Here is a 17,256-nt window from a genome sequence, read left to right on the forward strand (position 1 = left end):
TTAGTGTAAAACCAGTAGTCAGGGTTGTTAAAAGTGACCTACTAACAGGGTAAATATTTCATTGTGGAAATAAAATAAATTCTTGACCAAGCTTAAGGATTTTATTGTGTCATTTAAACCAGTAGCCGAGTTCGCTAGCACGATAACTAGCATGATGCTAACTGTGTAAATTAAATGATTAGCGAAGTTCTCTAGGTAGATAACATACATCTGTAACTAAGTCCTTTAGACCTGACTAAATCACTAGTCTAGTCATGATTTAGTGTAAAACCAGTACTCAGGGGTGTGAAAAGTCACCTTTTAAATGGGTAAATATTATATTATGGAAATAAACTAAATTCTCGTTACCCGAGCTCATCAACTCGGTTCAGGATTTTAGTGTGTAATTTAAAACAGCAGCATGTTCACTAACAGGTGAACTATTATTAGGAGAAATATCATATTCACATTAATATAACCAATAAAGTGTTAAATAATTACAACAAATATACAAGTTCTCTCGGTAGATATGATTAGTCCAAATATTACACTGTCATTGAAATCGCTAAAAATCGGCTAAAGTCCGTTAGCGCGCTAGCTGCTGAATCACAAAGTTAAGCACGATTTATTTTATTAAAACCAGGAGAAGGGGTTGTTAAGAATGGACTTCTAATGGGGTAAATATTTCATTGTGGAAATAAAATAAATTCTTAAACCGAGCTTAATGATTTTATTGTGTAGTTTAAACCAGTAGCCAGGTTCGCTAGCACGGTAACTAGCATTAGGCTAATTCACGGCAAGATGAGGTGTCTTGTGTGCTACATAACATTAGACTGTAACACTGTCACTTTAACATGATTTATTGTAGAAACAGTGTGGCATTAAAGGATAAAGATCATCCTACCTTGAGGACACTGAGTGTGTTCAGCAGGAGCAAATTATAAAATGTAAAATATATAATTTGTAAATGCATTTTTTACGGACTTCACTTCCTGGTTTCCGTACAGTTCGGTTTTTCTCGGAGTTTTTCGGTAGATGCCGTAAACAGGAGTTTTTTTTTTTTTTTTTAAGGTCGTATCGTCTTTAAACTGGTCCTACAGCTTGAATTCTAACTGTACAGCTACATGCTGCCTTAAACTTCAGCTATGCTTCACTCCCTGGGCTTCCCGGACATTTCAGCTTATTATTATGATTATTATTATTATTTATTCATTATTGACTCTTGTTACTAGTTAGTGCTGGTTTATACTAGTTAGTGCTGGTTTATACTGGTTTATACTAGTTAGTGCTGGTTTATATTGGTTTATACTAGTTAGTGCTGGTTTATACTAGTTAGTGTTGGTTTATACTAGTTAGTGCTGTTTTATACTAGTTAGTGCTGTTTTATACTAGTTAGTGTTGGTTTATACTAGTTAGTGCTGTTTTATACTAGTTAGTGCTGGTTTATACTAGTTAGTGCTGGTTTATATTGGTTTATACTAGTTAGTGCTGTTTTATAATAGTTAGTGTTGGTTTATACTAGTTAGTGCTGTTTTATACTAGTTAGTGTTGGTTTATACTAGTTATTGCTGGTTTATACTAGTTAGTGCTGGTTTATACTAGTTAGTGCTGGTTTATATTGGTTTATACTAGTTAGTGCTGTTTTATACTAGTTAGTGTTGGTTTATACTAGTTAGTGCTGTTTTATACTAGTTAGTGTTGGTTTATACTAGTTAGTGCTGTTTTATACTAGTTAGTGTTGGTTTATACTGGTTCTGAAGGTCGCAAGATTTGGATTATCTTTTGGCATTTTTGCTACACCCCTGTTTCGGATTTCTCTGTACTCCCCTACTGGATTTGACTCCTACACCGACTCTACAGCGCAGCGATGATGAACTTCGGGGGAGGAGCCGAGCCTCAGCACCCGGATGTGGATCCCGAGCCCGGATGGAGCGGACTGTACGACCCCTGGAACGGTGAGTTACTGAGTTTCCTCTTTTTCACTTAAGTATAAAGTCTTTTAAACACCGCGTTATTACAAAAAACCGCAATCAGGAATATCATTTTATATGATTAGATGGTTTTGAGAAATTCTGTTCGGCTAATCTTTATTCGGCTAATCGCTTTACGTACCCGATCAGTATGCTAAAGCTAGCGGACAAAATGGCAGACTCCAGTGAAACGAGCAGGGAAGAAGAAAACAGTGTTCATGTTTTCAGATATGTTAACATCAGCTTTTCATAAAAGTCCCAATGTTTACTTAACGTTTGCTAAAGTTTACTAAATCAAGCCGAGGAGTATTAGCAAAGATTAGCTAGACGGCTAGTTAGCATGTAGCTAAATAATTGTTTTTCAGTGTTTATAGTTTTTTTTGATGGAGTGAATAGAATAAGTTAAAATACTTACAATAACATGAAGTAACTTATTATTTTAAGGATTTTTCATTGTCCGTGTTTGTCGAGTTGTTAAAGCGGAGAGAGAAAGGGGCTGTGAGGAAAGGCAGCTAGCTGAACAAAACCAATCGGTACAAATAAATGGAGCTAGTGTGGCAATGTAGAGTGCAGCTTAGGCAAAAATATCAAGCTGTTTGTTTCAATTCTGTTCAGCAAGGTTTTGTTTCTAGCTGTCGTGAATAAAATAGTTAGGAGTAGTGTAATTTACGATAAAGGGCGAATTTTTGAGAGGAGACACAATTGGACTCAAAGGGGATGTGAACCACTGGAGTAAGAAAGTGCTAAAGTAATAGACTGTAATAGAAATGTATTTTAATCTGCATTTTTTGGGGGAAAATATTTTTAAGCATTGAAATAAGTGCACAGTGTGACTAACAGTGAAGCCGTGATACTGGAAGAGCCCTGTATAACACCTATAAATGCAGCTAAAATGTAAATACTGAGTTTTTAATGCGCTGTTATAGGAAGATTACAGTAATATAACTTGTGTAAATACTTCTTGTTTTGATAGTGAGGCTTTCCTGCTTTACAAAACATACACAGTGCTATTAAAATAAGGTTTTCTGCTTCCTTTTATGAGATGTTATTAGATGTGTTTCATTGTCTGTTCATCTTCTTTTACACAGGGAGACGGAGGGAGACGTTTGTGTTTCCACAAGATGAGCTCAACTATAACAGAGAGCTCAGCGCTAACGAGGACGACAACAGCCGACCTGCTCAGCAAAATGAAGCTGGAGATGGTGGTGAACATGAGGTGTCAACGAGGAACCTGTCCCCTGATAGAAGCCCATCCCCACCTGTGAGAGGCCTCTCTCCTCTCAGGACCCCATCCCCTGTGAGCAGTCCATCCCCTCTCCGGACCCCATCCCCTTTGAGGAGGCCACCACCTTCAGGGAGTCCACAGCCTTCAACAGTTCCTTTGCCCCAGCCTTATTTCAATATCGACATCCACAACATTGTGGCTGGTATGTACTATGCTCCTGCCACAATGATAACTCCTGTCCCACGCCAGGGCATAAGGAGGAGGTGGGACGAAGAGGATGGCAATCAAGAAGCCCCTCTGAGTAGACGGCAGCGTGTGGATCCTGATGGGGAGATGGAGTTCATCAGGATGCCTGGACTTGAGGATTTAGAGAGTTTAATCAGTCACATGTACAGTGAATTTACACAAGCTACTAATGCTACAATTAGTCTGTTTCTTCACAAATTAACTAGCTAACTAACTCACAGGTTTATTAACTTTTAAGCATTAGAAAGAAAGGAGAGAAAAATTTACAAGGTCTCTCTCTCTCTCTCTACTACATTATAAATTTGGCCATTTTAATGTTTTACATTTAACAGAAAATATTAGTTGTAATTAAACTTACATGAAACTAATTTATTGCAGAAGCTGTGGATTTGCTGGGAGAATCGTCAGATACTCCCTCAGTCCTCCAGGTATGTGTCAGTAAAATATTTTAACTACATTTGAAACGTGTAGGCTGCTTTTGTCTAAGTGTGTGTGTGTCTGTGTGTGTGTGTGTGTGTGTATGTGTGTGTGTGTGTGTGTGTGTGTGTGTGTGTGTTAAGGTTGTTGAGCCAATCCTGCCGCAGCTACCCACAGAAACTCACTCCACATCTTCAGCTGTTGTTCTGGTAACCAAACCTGTCATTTATTTACTAAATCTGATCTCTGGATTTTCCAAGTGACAGAATGTTTGAAAGTGTTAGTGTGAAACTGCTATGATAAAAAACACTGATGATCCTCATCTTCTACTTTTCACAGCCCCTCAGTGCTGGTGAGCTGAACAGCACCTGCTGTAATGTTGAGTACAACACTGCAGACTCCTCCAACTCCCAGTCTGGGGTATTGTACAGTGCTGCAGCTGAGATACAAACACACACACATCCTTCTTTACAAGTTCTAATGTTTAGTTTTGTTTCTTTATTTCTAGCAAGTGGACCTTAGGAGAGACATCCTCAGGTTATTAAGGGGTCCAGAGAGTCAGCTCTGCTGGCTTGAAACCGCACACTGCTGGACTCTCGAGGTAATCACGGTATTTATTACTCTCATGAAGAGATTCCACTTTAACGATTATTAAAAGAGAACTTAAATGAAATGCGGTTGTAGATCTTGAGTTTCATCTAATTGTCGTTTGCAGGGATTCCCTTTTCATAACAACTGTGATTACAATTTCCCTGGCATTCAGGTAAGGGCTTGTTCATTGTGTCATCACTAAATTGTGTTAATTGCAGTTACTAATTGTGTTTGTGTGTTTTAAGGTCGTTGAGCCAAACCTACAGCTGTTGCCAAACGAACATGACCAGGAATCTTCACCCGTCCTTCTGGTAACCAAACCTTTCCTTTTTTTACACTGTATTTCACAGGGTTGTTTTGACTGTAAAGAAAGTGAGAGAATGTTACTTGTGTTATTATAAAATGGCTGTGATAGGAAGCAGTTATGTTCATCATGCTCTTCATTTCACAGACGCTCGATGCTGGCGAGCTGATCAGCGCCTGCCGAAATATCCAGTTCCTCTCTGCACGCACCTTTACCTTCCTGTCTGGGGTATTGTACAGTGCTGCAGCTGAGATACAAACACACACATCCTTCTTTACAAGTTCTAATGTTTAGTTTCTCTATTTCTAGGCAGTGGACGTTAAGGGATACTTCCTCGGGATGATAAGGGGTCCTGAGAGTGGTTTTTGCTGGTTTAAAACCACCAAGACGCGCTACTTCGACCAGAATTGATATTAATGATTATTAGATGAACACTTTTGAGAAGTAGATCTTGAGTTTCAGCTAATTGTCATTTGCAGGGATTCCCTTATCAGACCACCATCGAGGACCATTTCACTGTCATACAGGTGAGGGATTATCTGTTGTGGCGTCACAAAACTTTTGTTAGTTGCAGTGACTAATTGTGTTCACTTCAAATTGTTCTCTTAAGGCTGAATATGGGAAGGTTACAGAGCTCTTTTCCTGTAACCGGGTGGAAACCATCATGGAGCCACTTGAGGATTATGTGGTAAATTTATTGCAATGTCATGAAGTCTTTATTGTAGATAGTAACTCTTGGAATTTTGTACACATATGGGTCTGCAGTGTTCATTTTTATATATTTTTTAATTTAACAGCAAACCTTTAAAAAGGTGTCCTGCACGTTCCTGCATGTGGCTAAAGATGGTCAGGTGAACACCTCCACCTGGGAGCAGGAGCAGGTTGACTCTCCCCACAGTGATTCAGAGGAACAGTACGACTCTGAGGTAATTCTGTGTTTCAGACCTGATGTGTATCTACAGATGCTGCTATTCCCCTGAATGGGAGGCTGTAACATTTACTGTGTGAGTTTTAATGATTTATTGCTAATGTGTCTTGCAGGAGAGTGAGGAGAGCCTTAGCCAAGAGGAGATGGAGGTGCCCTTTACTTGGTACGCTTCTCTTCACAGTTTAATGGTATAAAGGTGTAATGTATGTTTAATACACTAAGCATGTAAATCTTTTGTTTCTTAGGGACCATCTTACAGAGAGAGGGGTAACTGATATCGGCCTGAAGCTGCATGCTCTCCGTGAGGCGTTCGCTGTGAGTAAAACCTTTGTTTAGCTGCTGTTTTTGCTCAGGGGAAGTTCACTCTGCTTTAACTTATATTATGTGCTGTCTTATATTCAGATTCATCTTACCTGCATCCACAATCAACTTCTTGTTCGTTATGGGGAAGAAGATTGTGATGCGTCTGGCAGCAGTTAACAACCAGGTGACTTCAGAATGATGATAGACTGTTTCCTTGTGCAAAACACTTTCAGTTACTGGGCTTGAAAATGATGTAGTTGTCAAACAAATGTGGTAATGAGTAATTAAGGAATAATAATTAAAATAACAAGCATCAAAAGCTAATTTTATAACAATCACAGCCTGCTAAAAAAGGACATTCTTATTCTAATAGTAATTAGTATAAATAGTAGCTGCAAATAATATTGTTGTAAATAAACTTATAGTTGTATAGTGTTTATATAGTTTACTTTAATAAATGTTTTCATTTGCTCCTATTACCGTCTCATTCTGATTATTTTTAGTCATCAGTATGTCTACTGTATAACTGCAATAGTGTGAATGAGAGTACATTCCTACACACCATAAAGTCTGATCATCTTTATTTGCACTGACCTTCATCAGTGATGCTGCCACTGCTGGAGCCACCACTACTTTTAGAACATGGTTGGGAAGAAGCAGAAGACAGGGTTTCACCAATTAGAGGCTTAGGAGTTGGGGATGGCGATGGAGTCAGGGTAGGGGATGTACTCTTAGATGTGGAGGAATTCCCAGACTGAGGCTCTTTTTCAGATCAACCTTCTGTGGAGATTGTAGGCTAGTGTTAGGTTAGATTGATGGATGACACTGTAATTATGCGAATACATTTGACTTGAATGACACATCATTAGCGCGCAAGATCCATCGATTGCCGTGGGCGGGCCATTGTTGCGATTAGCGGAGAACGATAAAATTGCGAGAGATTCGATTGGCTCGCTATGGGCGCGGCCATCATTGTCTGTCCATCTTTTCAGCGCAGGGATTGGGGACGAAAGATGTAACGGGCCGATGTGATTGGGCGAGAAAGATTTCCCGGGTGAGCTGTGATTGGCCGGCTGACCCAGACTATCGTTCTTCAGGTAGCACCACTGGCCCATGGGAGCCTTAGGGGGAGCCTACAAATAAATAAGTGATGACAAATCAGTTATGTAACGTTTTGCGCTGTGAATCGAAATGAACACAACACCAACATGCTGCTGGCTGCAATCAGTGATCGTTTTTGGTTTCCGTTGAGGAAGCGTTCCCGGCCGTTATTAACTGAGCGATTTGGTGAACTCCTTGCCAGCTCTGCGGGCAATCCAATAAAGTCACGTTCCCATACTGGGAGTCAAACCCGGGCCACCTGGGTGAAAACCAGGAATCCTGACCGCTAGACCATATGGGAGGGCGCCCCAGTAGAGTTGAGATCAGCATTTTACTCGACCACCAAGCAGTTTGAGCTCCAGCGCGGTATCATCCAGAGCTTTGTATGGGAACCTTGCATTGCAGAGCACAAAATCGGCCAGCGCTGACCGAATATCCAGCTACTCGAGCTGTCACTCCAGTGGAAGATCAGCTGCTAGACAGAGCGTGGGCTGGTGTTCCTGGTGCAGAAAACCAGCATACCTCCCAGTACAGGACTCTCCGCATTTCAGGGATTGTGGGAGGTGTTACTCTGCCAGCAATTCGGCAGCTGGAGTTTGTGGCACACCTCTGGGCTCTTAAAAGGCAGCTGAGCCAGCCAGGAGTCGAACCTAGAATCTTCTGATCCGTAGTCAGACGCGTTATCCATTGCGCCACTGGCCCATGTGAGTTTTAAGGGGAGCGGGGTCCTACCTTTTTATGCTTTTCAAGTGACAAACAGCCAGCGGTCAAAAGCCATGCCTAGCGTTCAACGGTGATGTGGAAAAGCCAATGCCGTGACCCGGATTCGAACCGGGGTTGCTGCGGCCACAACGCAGAGTACTAACCACTATACGATCACGGCATCCCATGCACCTGGGCCGGCTGGTAAAAGGAGCTGCTACATGTTGTGATATGCGTTCTGGAGCCCCTCTGGCCTGTGTATACATAATTTATATTAATGTTTTGTTTGCTGATGTAAACGATTGTGATTATATTTAGTTAGTTAGTTAGTCTCTAAACTCAAATTCAGTTTCTTCTGTACATATTTGACATACACTATTTTTTGGTTTGTATAACTGTATATATATAATCAGAAAGAGGACATTCTTTAAAAAAGAGAGATTTGATTTGAAACCTGAACTGCTATCAGGTCCATGCTGAACACCTTCTGACCAATCCAAATCAAGTATAAATGTTAATCTCAATACTGCACATAATTATCAAATAAAAGTCTATCCAGCTGTTATGCAAAAGTCTGAAATAATGTTTCTCTTAAGTGTTTTAATTCAAATCCATATTTTGGTGTGATTTATACACATGGGTTTGTCCATTCTGACTTTTGGACGCTTTATTATGTCCATTTTATGATGAAACAGGAAAAGACTTTGAAAATCATCTGTCATTTTCTGATCATGTTAAATATCAACACAACTAGACTGAAATATACAGGTAAGATATGCAACTAATTGTAACATGAACAGAGCAAGATATAAACTGATATCTACTGGTTTCCTGTCAGGGTTGTGGACTGTTTTCTGGTCACTAGAGGCCCCCACTGCCTTTTTGTTGGTGTCCAGTCTCTGTCATTATGTCTAATAGGTGTCTCCTGTGCTTTGTTTAGGTTTGTGTATTTAAGTCACCCTTTTCCTCCACAAATACTTTGCTTAGTGTTTCCTGTACCTTGATTAAGTCTAGGTCAGCCGTGTGCTCTGGTTTATGGCCTTGTCCTTAAAAGACTTTGTGCATCTGGTATAGTTCTTTGTTTTGATTGATTGACAAGTGCTCTTTTGAACGCCTTATGGATTTATTTTGTGGACTAATTAGAATGACTTTTTGGAAGTATTGACTTTGTTTTTTGATTAGACTCCTGTGAACCTTTTGTATGCTTTTGGATTAACCTTGTGGATTTTGGGGATTTATTCTTTGGAACTACTGTCAAGTCTTTTGAGCTGACTTGTTGGATTTGTTTTGTGGATTATTTGACCTGCATTATTATCTAATTAAAGATAAGTAAACATTTCTCCAGAACTGTGATCTGGTTATCTGCATTTGTGTTCAGCCCCCTTTGAATGTGTTCAAGTTTTCTCACTAGTCCTGCCCTCAGTCGCTGCCATAACCCTATGTTCCTTCATTGGACCACTTTTGATAGATACTGACTACTGCAGACTGGGAACATGCCCCAACAGCTGCAGTTTTGGAGATGCTCTGATCCAGTCGTATAGCCATCACAATTTGGCCCTTCTCCATACGCTCGCCCATTTTTTCTGCATCTAACACATCAGCTTTGAGGACAAAATTGTTTACTTGCTGTCTAATCCCACCCCCTAACAGGTGCCATGATGGTGTACAGAGGGGATGGACTCCTCACAGGGGGTGGGACTAGGTGATTCCCCTCACTCTCACTCATACTGACTTATATAATAGATATATAAATAAAAAAGGTCTGTCTCTAAATATCTGAGCTTTTCTTTCTTAGTAATTCTTATTTTTACACATATACACTGTTTGCACAGTAAAGTGTGTATATACACATACACATACACTACCGGTCAAAAGTTTTAGAACACCCCAATTTTTCCAGTTATTTATTGCAATTCAAGTCGTTCAAGTCCAATGAATAGCTTGAAATGGTACAAAGGTAAGTGGTGAACTGCCAGAGGTTAAAAAAAAGGTAAGGTTCCCCAAAACTGAAAAATAATGTACATTTCAGAATTATACAAAAAGGCCTTTTTCAGGGAACACAAAATGGTTAACAATTTAAAGCTGTTCTGCAGCAATGGAGGTTGATCAAGCCTTGAAAGCTGGTGCTACTAATTCCTCCAGGTGTTCCAACTTTTCTGGATTACTTACAACCCCCTCTGTCTGCATAAAAGCAGTGTTGGAACACACTGTGGTACCATACCCTCGTGAGCATCAGTTGAACAATATTGTACTGCAGAAAGTAGCGTGTCGCTACAAAAATGGCGAGAAAAAGGCAATTAACAACGGAAGAGAGACAGACCATCATAACACTTAAAAATGTAGGTCTTTCCTACAGAGAAATTGCAAAGAAAGTCAAGGTGTCAGTGAGTACAGTTTCCTTCACCATCAAAAGGCACTCAGAAACTGGGGCAAACTCTGACAGGAAGAGGTCTGGCAGACCCAAAGCCACAACTGAATCAGAGGACAAATTTCTGAGAGTGAACAGCTTGCGTGATAGGCAGCTCACAGGACAACAGCTTCAAGCACAGCTTGATAGTGGTCGTAGTAAGCAAGTCTCAGTTTCAACTGTGAAGAGAAGACTTTGAGCTGCAGGTTTGACAGGACGAGTTGCAGCAAGAAAGCCATTACTAAGACGTCAGAATAAGACAAAGAGGCTTGCCTGGGCCATGAAACGCCGCCATTGGACTACTGAAGACTGGAAGAAGGTATTATGGACTGATGAATCAAAATTTGAAATCTTCAGTTCATCACGCAGGATCTTTGTACGCCGTCGAGTAGGCGAAAGGATGGTTCCACAGTGTGTGGCATCAACTGTCAAACATGGAGGAGGAAGTGTGATGGTCTGGGGCTGTTTTGCTGGATCCAGGGTCGGTGACTTGTACAGAGTGAGAGGCACCCTGAACCAAAATGGCTACCACAGCATTCTGCAGCGCCATGCAATACCCTCTGGTATGCACCTAGTTGGTCAGGGGTTCATCCTACAGCAAGATAATGACCCAAAACATAAGTCCAAGCTATGCCAGAACTACCTCAGGAAAAAAGAACAAGATGGTAAGCTTGAAAACATGGAGTGGCCAGCACAGTCTCCAGACTTAAACCCCATGGAGCTGGTTTGGGATGAACTGGACAGAAGAGTGAAAGCAAAGCAACCAAGTGCCACACATTTATGGAAACTTCTGCAACAGATTTGGGAAGAACTTTCTGAAGAATATTTGATTTCTATTGTAGAAAGAATGCCACGAGTGTGTTCAGCTGTTAGATCTGCCAAAGGTGGCTACTTCGATGAGTCAAAAGTTTAGAATACATTTTGGTCTATAAATTGATTCCATGATTTCTTTTTTAACTCCAGTTGCTTATTTGTACTATGCTTTCATTTCAGAGTGCAATGAGACATTAAACTGAATAATTTTCAATAAAAAACTGTAAAAATTGGGGTGTTCTAAAACTTTTGAACAGTGGTGTATACACATGCATAAACTTTTAAGCCATTACATTATGACCACCTGTCTAATATTGTTAGTCTTCCTTTTGCTGCCAAAAGAGCCCTGCAGCCCTGACCCATAGAGGTGTGGTCTTCACTAGATCTCTGAATGAATATATACATACACTATATTGCCAAAAGTATTCGCCCACCTGCCTTGACTCGCATAAGAAATTAAGTGACATCCCATTCCTAATCCATAGGGTTCAATATGACGTCGGTCCACCCTTTGCAGCTATAACAGCTTCAACTCTTCTGGGAAGGCTGTCCACAAGGTTTAGGAGTGTGTTTATGGGAATTTTTGACCATTCTTCCAGAAGGGCATTTGTGAGGTCACACACTGATGTTGGACGAGAAGGCCTGACTCTCAGTCTCCGCTCTAATTCATCCCAAAGGTGTTCTATCGGGTTGAGGTCAGGACTCTGTGCAGGCCAGTCAAGTTCATCCACACCAGACTCTGTCATCCATGTCTTTATGGACCTTGCTTTGTGCACTGGTGCACAGTCATGTTGGAAGAGGAAGGGGCCAACTCCAAACTGTTCCCACAAAGTTGGGAGCATGGAATTGTCCAAAATGTCTTGGTATGCTGAAGCATTCAGAGTTCCTTTCACTGGAACTAAGGGGCCAAGCCCAGCTCCTGAAAAACAACCCCACACCATAATCCCCCCTCCACCAAACTTTACACTTGGCACAATGCAGTCAGACAAGTACCGTTCTCCTGGCAACCGCCAAACCCAGACTCGTCCATCAGATTGCCAGATGGAGAAGCGCGATTCGTCACTCCAGAGAACGCGTCTCCACTGCTCTAGAGTCCAGTGGCGGCGTGCTTTACACCACTGCATCCGACGCTTTGCATTGCACTTGGTGATGTATGGCTTGGATGCAGCTGCTCGGCCATGGAAACCCATTCCATGAAGCTCTCTGCACACTGTTCTTGAGCTAATCTGAAGGCCACATGAAGTTTGGAGGTCTGTAGTGATTGACTCTGCAGAAAGTTGGCGACCTCTTCGCACTATGCGCCTCAGCATCCGCTGACCCCGCTCCGTCAGTTTACGTGGCCTACCACTTCGTGGCTGAGTTGCTGTCGTTCCCAAACACTTCCACGTTCTTATAATACAGCTGACAGTTGACTGTGGAATATTTAGGAGCGAGGAAATTTCACGACTGGATTTGTTGCACAGGTGGCATCCTATCACAGTTCCACGCTGGAATTCACTGAGCTCCTGAGAGCGACCCATTCTTTCACTAATGTTTGTAAAAACAGTCTGCATGCCTAGGTGCTTGATTTTATATATCTGTGGCCAAGGAAGTGATTGGAACACCTGATTCTGATTATTTGGATGGGTGAGCGAATACTTTTGGCAATATAGTGTATATAAAAATAAATAAATAAATTTCATTCAGAGATCTAGTGAAGACCACACCTCTATGGGTCAGGGCTGCAGGGCTATTTTGGCAGCAAAAGGAGGACTAACAATATTAGGCAGCTGGTCATAATGTTATGGCTTAAAAGTTTATGCATATATATATACACTACTGGTCAAAAGTTTTAGCCACCTTTGGCAGATATAACAGCTGAACACACTCGTGGCATTCTTTCTACAATAGAAATCAAATATTCTTCAGAAAGTTCTTCCCAAATCTGTTGCAGAAGTTTCCATACATGTGTGGCACTTGTAGCTTTGCTTTCACTCTTCTGTCCAGTTCATCCCAAACCAGCTCCATGGGGTTTAAGTCTGGAGACTGTGCTGGCCACTCCATGTTTTCAAGCTTACCATCTTGTTCTTTTTTCCTGAGGTAGTTCTGGCATAGCTTGGACTTATGTTTTGGGTCATTATCTTGCTGTAGGATGAACCCCTGACCAACTAGATGCATACCAGAGGGTATTGCATGGCGCTGCAGAATGCTGTGGTAGCCGTTTTGGTTCAGGGTCCCTCTCACTTTGTACAAGTCACCAACCTGAGAGTGAGGGGAATCACCTAGTCCCACCCCCTGTGAGGAGTCCATCCCCTCTCAGGACCCCATCCCCTGTGAGGAGGCCACCACTTTCAGGGAGTCCACAGCCTTCAACAGTTCCTTTGCCCCAGCCTTATTTCAATATCGACATCCACAGCATTGTGGCTGGTATGTACTATGCTCCTGCCACAATGATAACTCCTGTCCCACGCCAGGGCATAAGGAGGAGGCGGGACGAAGAGGATGGCAATCAAGAAGCCCCTCTGAGTAGACGGCATCCTGTGGATCCTGATGGGGAGGTGGAGTTCATCAGGACGCCTGTCCTAGTCCCCACTTGGGTAGTTAGTATTTTTGTGAACGAGATGTAACTTTAAAAAGCTCAGTCTTCACCTCATGTTCATCACCTCGTATTCATGATGTAAGGTATGTATCTGTGGTAAGTATGTGTGGTAAGTATTTCACCCCTAGATTTCAGCATTAGTCTCATCTCTATCATAATCTATAAATGTAAACATTTTAATGATTGTAGAATTGTAGAAAATGTCTGCTGGTTTTTACATTTAGTTTTTGTTAAATGTATAGGATCTTTAGATTATTAATGTTGTTTTTTTATTTTCTGTGTATTAGTCTAATTTACATTAATAATATAATTATATTAATATAATTTGCATTGTTGTTGATTTATGCATTTCTGTAAATATTTATATATTACATTTTTAAGATTAAGATTTTTTTCAATAAGTTATAAAAATGTAGTGTACTCCCACCCCCCGAATTATGACTATATAGATATTATAGACTGTTTTTAGTAGACGATAATCAGAAAGAGGACATTCTTAAAAAAGAGAGATTTGATTTGAAACCTGAACTGCTATCAGGTCCATGCTGAACACCTTCTGACCAATCCAAATCAAGTATAAATTTTAATCTCAATACTGCACATAATTATCAAATAAAAGTCTATCCAGCTGTTATCCAAAAGTCTGAAATAATGTTTCTCTTAAGTGTTTTAATTAAAATCCATATTTTGGTGTGATTTATACACATGGGTTTGTCCATTCTGACTTTTGGACGCTTTATTATGTCCATTTTATGATGAAACAGGAAAAGACTTTGAAAATCATGTCATTTTCTGATCATGTTAAATATCAACACAACTAGACTGAAATATACAGGTAAGATATGCAACTAATTGTAACATGAACAGAGCAAGATATAAACTGATATCTACTGGTTTCCTGTCAGGGTTGTGGACTGTTTTCTGGCCACTAGAGACCCCCACTGCCTTTTTGTTGGTGTCCAGTCTCTGTCATTATGTCTAATAGGTGTCTCCTGTGCTTTGTTTAGGTTTGTGTATTTAAGTCACATGCTTGATTCACAAGTAACGGATGAATACTTTTTTCAGATAATGGCTCTATAATTAATCACTTGTTATAATACTACTTCAAATCAGATCAAATAAATAAATAATACAATGCAGATATTATATTTCTCTGATCCACCAGTGTGTCTCCACATCCTTATTTGACTAGAAAAAAGGCCATGATATATTTACACCACACTGTCTGGGAGCCAAAGTCAAAACATTGCATGCAAAGGTCTGGCTTACATGGAAATCTGGTGACCAGCTAGAAGGGAAGATGCTTCCCTTCTTCATAATCTTCATGTATGTGTCCTTTGAGCGGTACAAACCATGGACTGTAAAAAGTGTAAAAAGTCCTAGATGTTAGACAAAATCATCCCTAGTAAGCAAGCCTGTGGCGACTGTGGGAAGGAAAAACTCCCTTAGATGGTATGAGGAAGAAACCTTGAGAGGAACCAGACTCTAATGGGATCCCATCCTCATTTGGGTGACACCGGAGAGTGTGACTATAAATTATTCTAAACACCGAAGAGTGCGATATGAACAATGTCCTTTCTGCAGTTATGTACAGTCTACAGTGTGATGTAAAATGTTAGTGTGTGTGTTAATTAGGAGGTTGTTGTCGTCCTCAAAGTCCACATAGGGCTGGCAGCGTTGCTTTGATATACCCAAATCCTCATGAAGCAGAATCCAGAGCTGGTCCATCTCTGAATGCCTCAGGATCCTCGCAGGTTTGGCCTCTGTCTACTGCAGCTGGCACAATCTCCAGATGCCTCGGGATGGGTAGAAAAAGGAACAGGTGGAAAGGAATTAGCATTCATAATATTAGCAGAACTAGATGATAATGTGCATTTGATCAGATGTACTGCAGTACAAGGTTATTGGGTGTGTTATGTGTATGCCAGGCTAAAGAGATATGTCTTTAATCTACTTTTAAACTGGGAGAATGTGTCTGAGCCCTGAACACTGTCAGGAAGACTATTCCAAAATTTGGGAGCTAAATACGAAAAGGCTCTACCTCCTTTTGTAGACTGTAATATTCTGGGAACTACCAGAAGTCCGGAGTTTTGTGATCTTGAAGAGCGTGGTGGATTGTAGCGTGTCAGAAGACTGGTTAGATACGTGGGAGCTAAACCATTTAGAGCCTTGTATGTAAGTACTGCTAGTTTATAATCAATTCTAGACTGAACAGGTGCAGGAATAATAAAATTGGGGTTATATGATCATATTTTCTTGATCTGGTCAGAACTCTGGAGGCTGCATTCTGGACTAACTGTAGCTTGTTTATTGAAGATGCAGGACAACCACCTAGTAATGCATTACAGTCGTCCAGTCTGGAGGTCATGAATGCATGAACTAGCTTTTCTGCATCAGATACAGATAAAATGTTCCTAAGCTTGGCAATATTTCTAAGGTGGAAGGCTGTTTTATTAATACTGGAAATATGATTTTTAAAGGACAAGTTGCTGTCTAATATTACACCCAGGTCTTTCACTGCTGAGCTAGCCATAACACCTTCTAAATGCAAGCTGAATTCTAATGGAGGGTAATGTACCTTCAAACAGGCTCCTTCAGTGTGAGTTGTTTTATTATGGTTTGACATAATAGGCTTGCTTAGTCATATCCATGGTCTCTGCTATTTGTGTCCCTAAATTAGTGTTACAGTGAATGAGTGCAAAGGTTACTGTGGAGACAGAAGAGAGAAAGGAGAAATGTGAAAAGAACTCCGCACAAGTCTCATGCTTACTCTCCCCATCTGGGAAGCATCCGATCTTGAATGGGGAAAAAAACACGTATTGTGGAGCTGCATCTGTAATATGTATATAAAATGGGACATTAGGTGATATATTGCAGAAAGTATTCAAAACTGTTTCCTTGTTTTTTGATAGGTTACACCCTTATTCTGAAATTAAATAAATTCTCCAAAAACACCATAACAAAAAGTATAAGTATATGTTTTGTAACTGTTTGACGTTTCTCTCCATTCCTCCTCCCAGTCCCTGCTATGTACAAACATCCCCACTGTGTTATTAGGGGTTGCAACCCGGCCAGATGATGAGCAGTGCCTTGTTTCCTCCAGAGGTATGAATATCAGTACCTATAAATGTCATCTACACCTTTATTAGTTCAGTAGTAGCTGCTGAGAATGTGCTCCTTGTAAGGTTGTGACTGAAATGTTGTGTGGTCTGTGTCTTATTACTTTACATGTTTATATTTGCAGCCTGGCTAGCTAAGCATTTAACTAACTGGTTCATGCGAGTTTTCCTTCACATCAGGAGAATTGTATATAAAGACAAATAGGGTTATAACCAACTGATCCATTTTCATTTTTATAAAACTAAATGTAAAATGTTTACTTATTTTTATAAACTGGTAGCCTATAAACTATACGGTTGATATGAGGTGTGAGATGATGTGTTCAAAATGTCATGTGTGAGTGACTTTCCTGTTCCCAGTGTCTTAAATTCTAAGGGTGAATAGAGTGTTGTTGCTTGTAGATTGAACTAAATGTAAAAGAAGACATGATAGAAGACTGGTGATAAACCAAGCTAAACATTAGTTGATGAATGGATGAATAGTTTGTAGCTGCCTTTAGCACTATAGGTGTTCAGAGAACTGTGACATTTGCATGAAAGTAATATGATTAAAAAAAAAAGTATAAAGTCATA

General features: G+C 40.5%; 3 non-coding genes across 3 annotated transcripts; all 3 read right to left on the reverse strand.

Moving 5' to 3' along the window:
- Positions 1-7,293: 7,293 nt before the first annotated feature.
- On the reverse strand, positions 7,294-7,365 carry trnae-uuc (transfer RNA glutamic acid (anticodon UUC)). The gene has a single exon. It is a non-coding gene; the product is annotated as a tRNA-Glu (tRNA).
- Positions 7,366-7,693: 328 nt separating this feature from the next.
- On the reverse strand, positions 7,694-7,766 carry trnar-acg (transfer RNA arginine (anticodon ACG)). Its single transcript has one exon. It is a non-coding gene; the product is annotated as a tRNA-Arg (tRNA).
- A 109-nt stretch (positions 7,767-7,875) lies between these two features.
- Positions 7,876-7,947, reverse strand: trnah-gug (transfer RNA histidin (anticodon GUG)). The gene has a single exon. It is a non-coding gene; the product is annotated as a tRNA-His (tRNA).
- Between the last annotated feature and the right edge of the window lie 9,309 nt (positions 7,948-17,256).

This window comes from Hemibagrus wyckioides, unplaced genomic scaffold (genome assembly GCF_019097595.1).
Source record: "Hemibagrus wyckioides isolate EC202008001 unplaced genomic scaffold, SWU_Hwy_1.0 Contig3, whole genome shotgun sequence".
Taxonomy (NCBI): Eukaryota; Metazoa; Chordata; class Actinopteri; order Siluriformes; family Bagridae; genus Hemibagrus; species Hemibagrus wyckioides.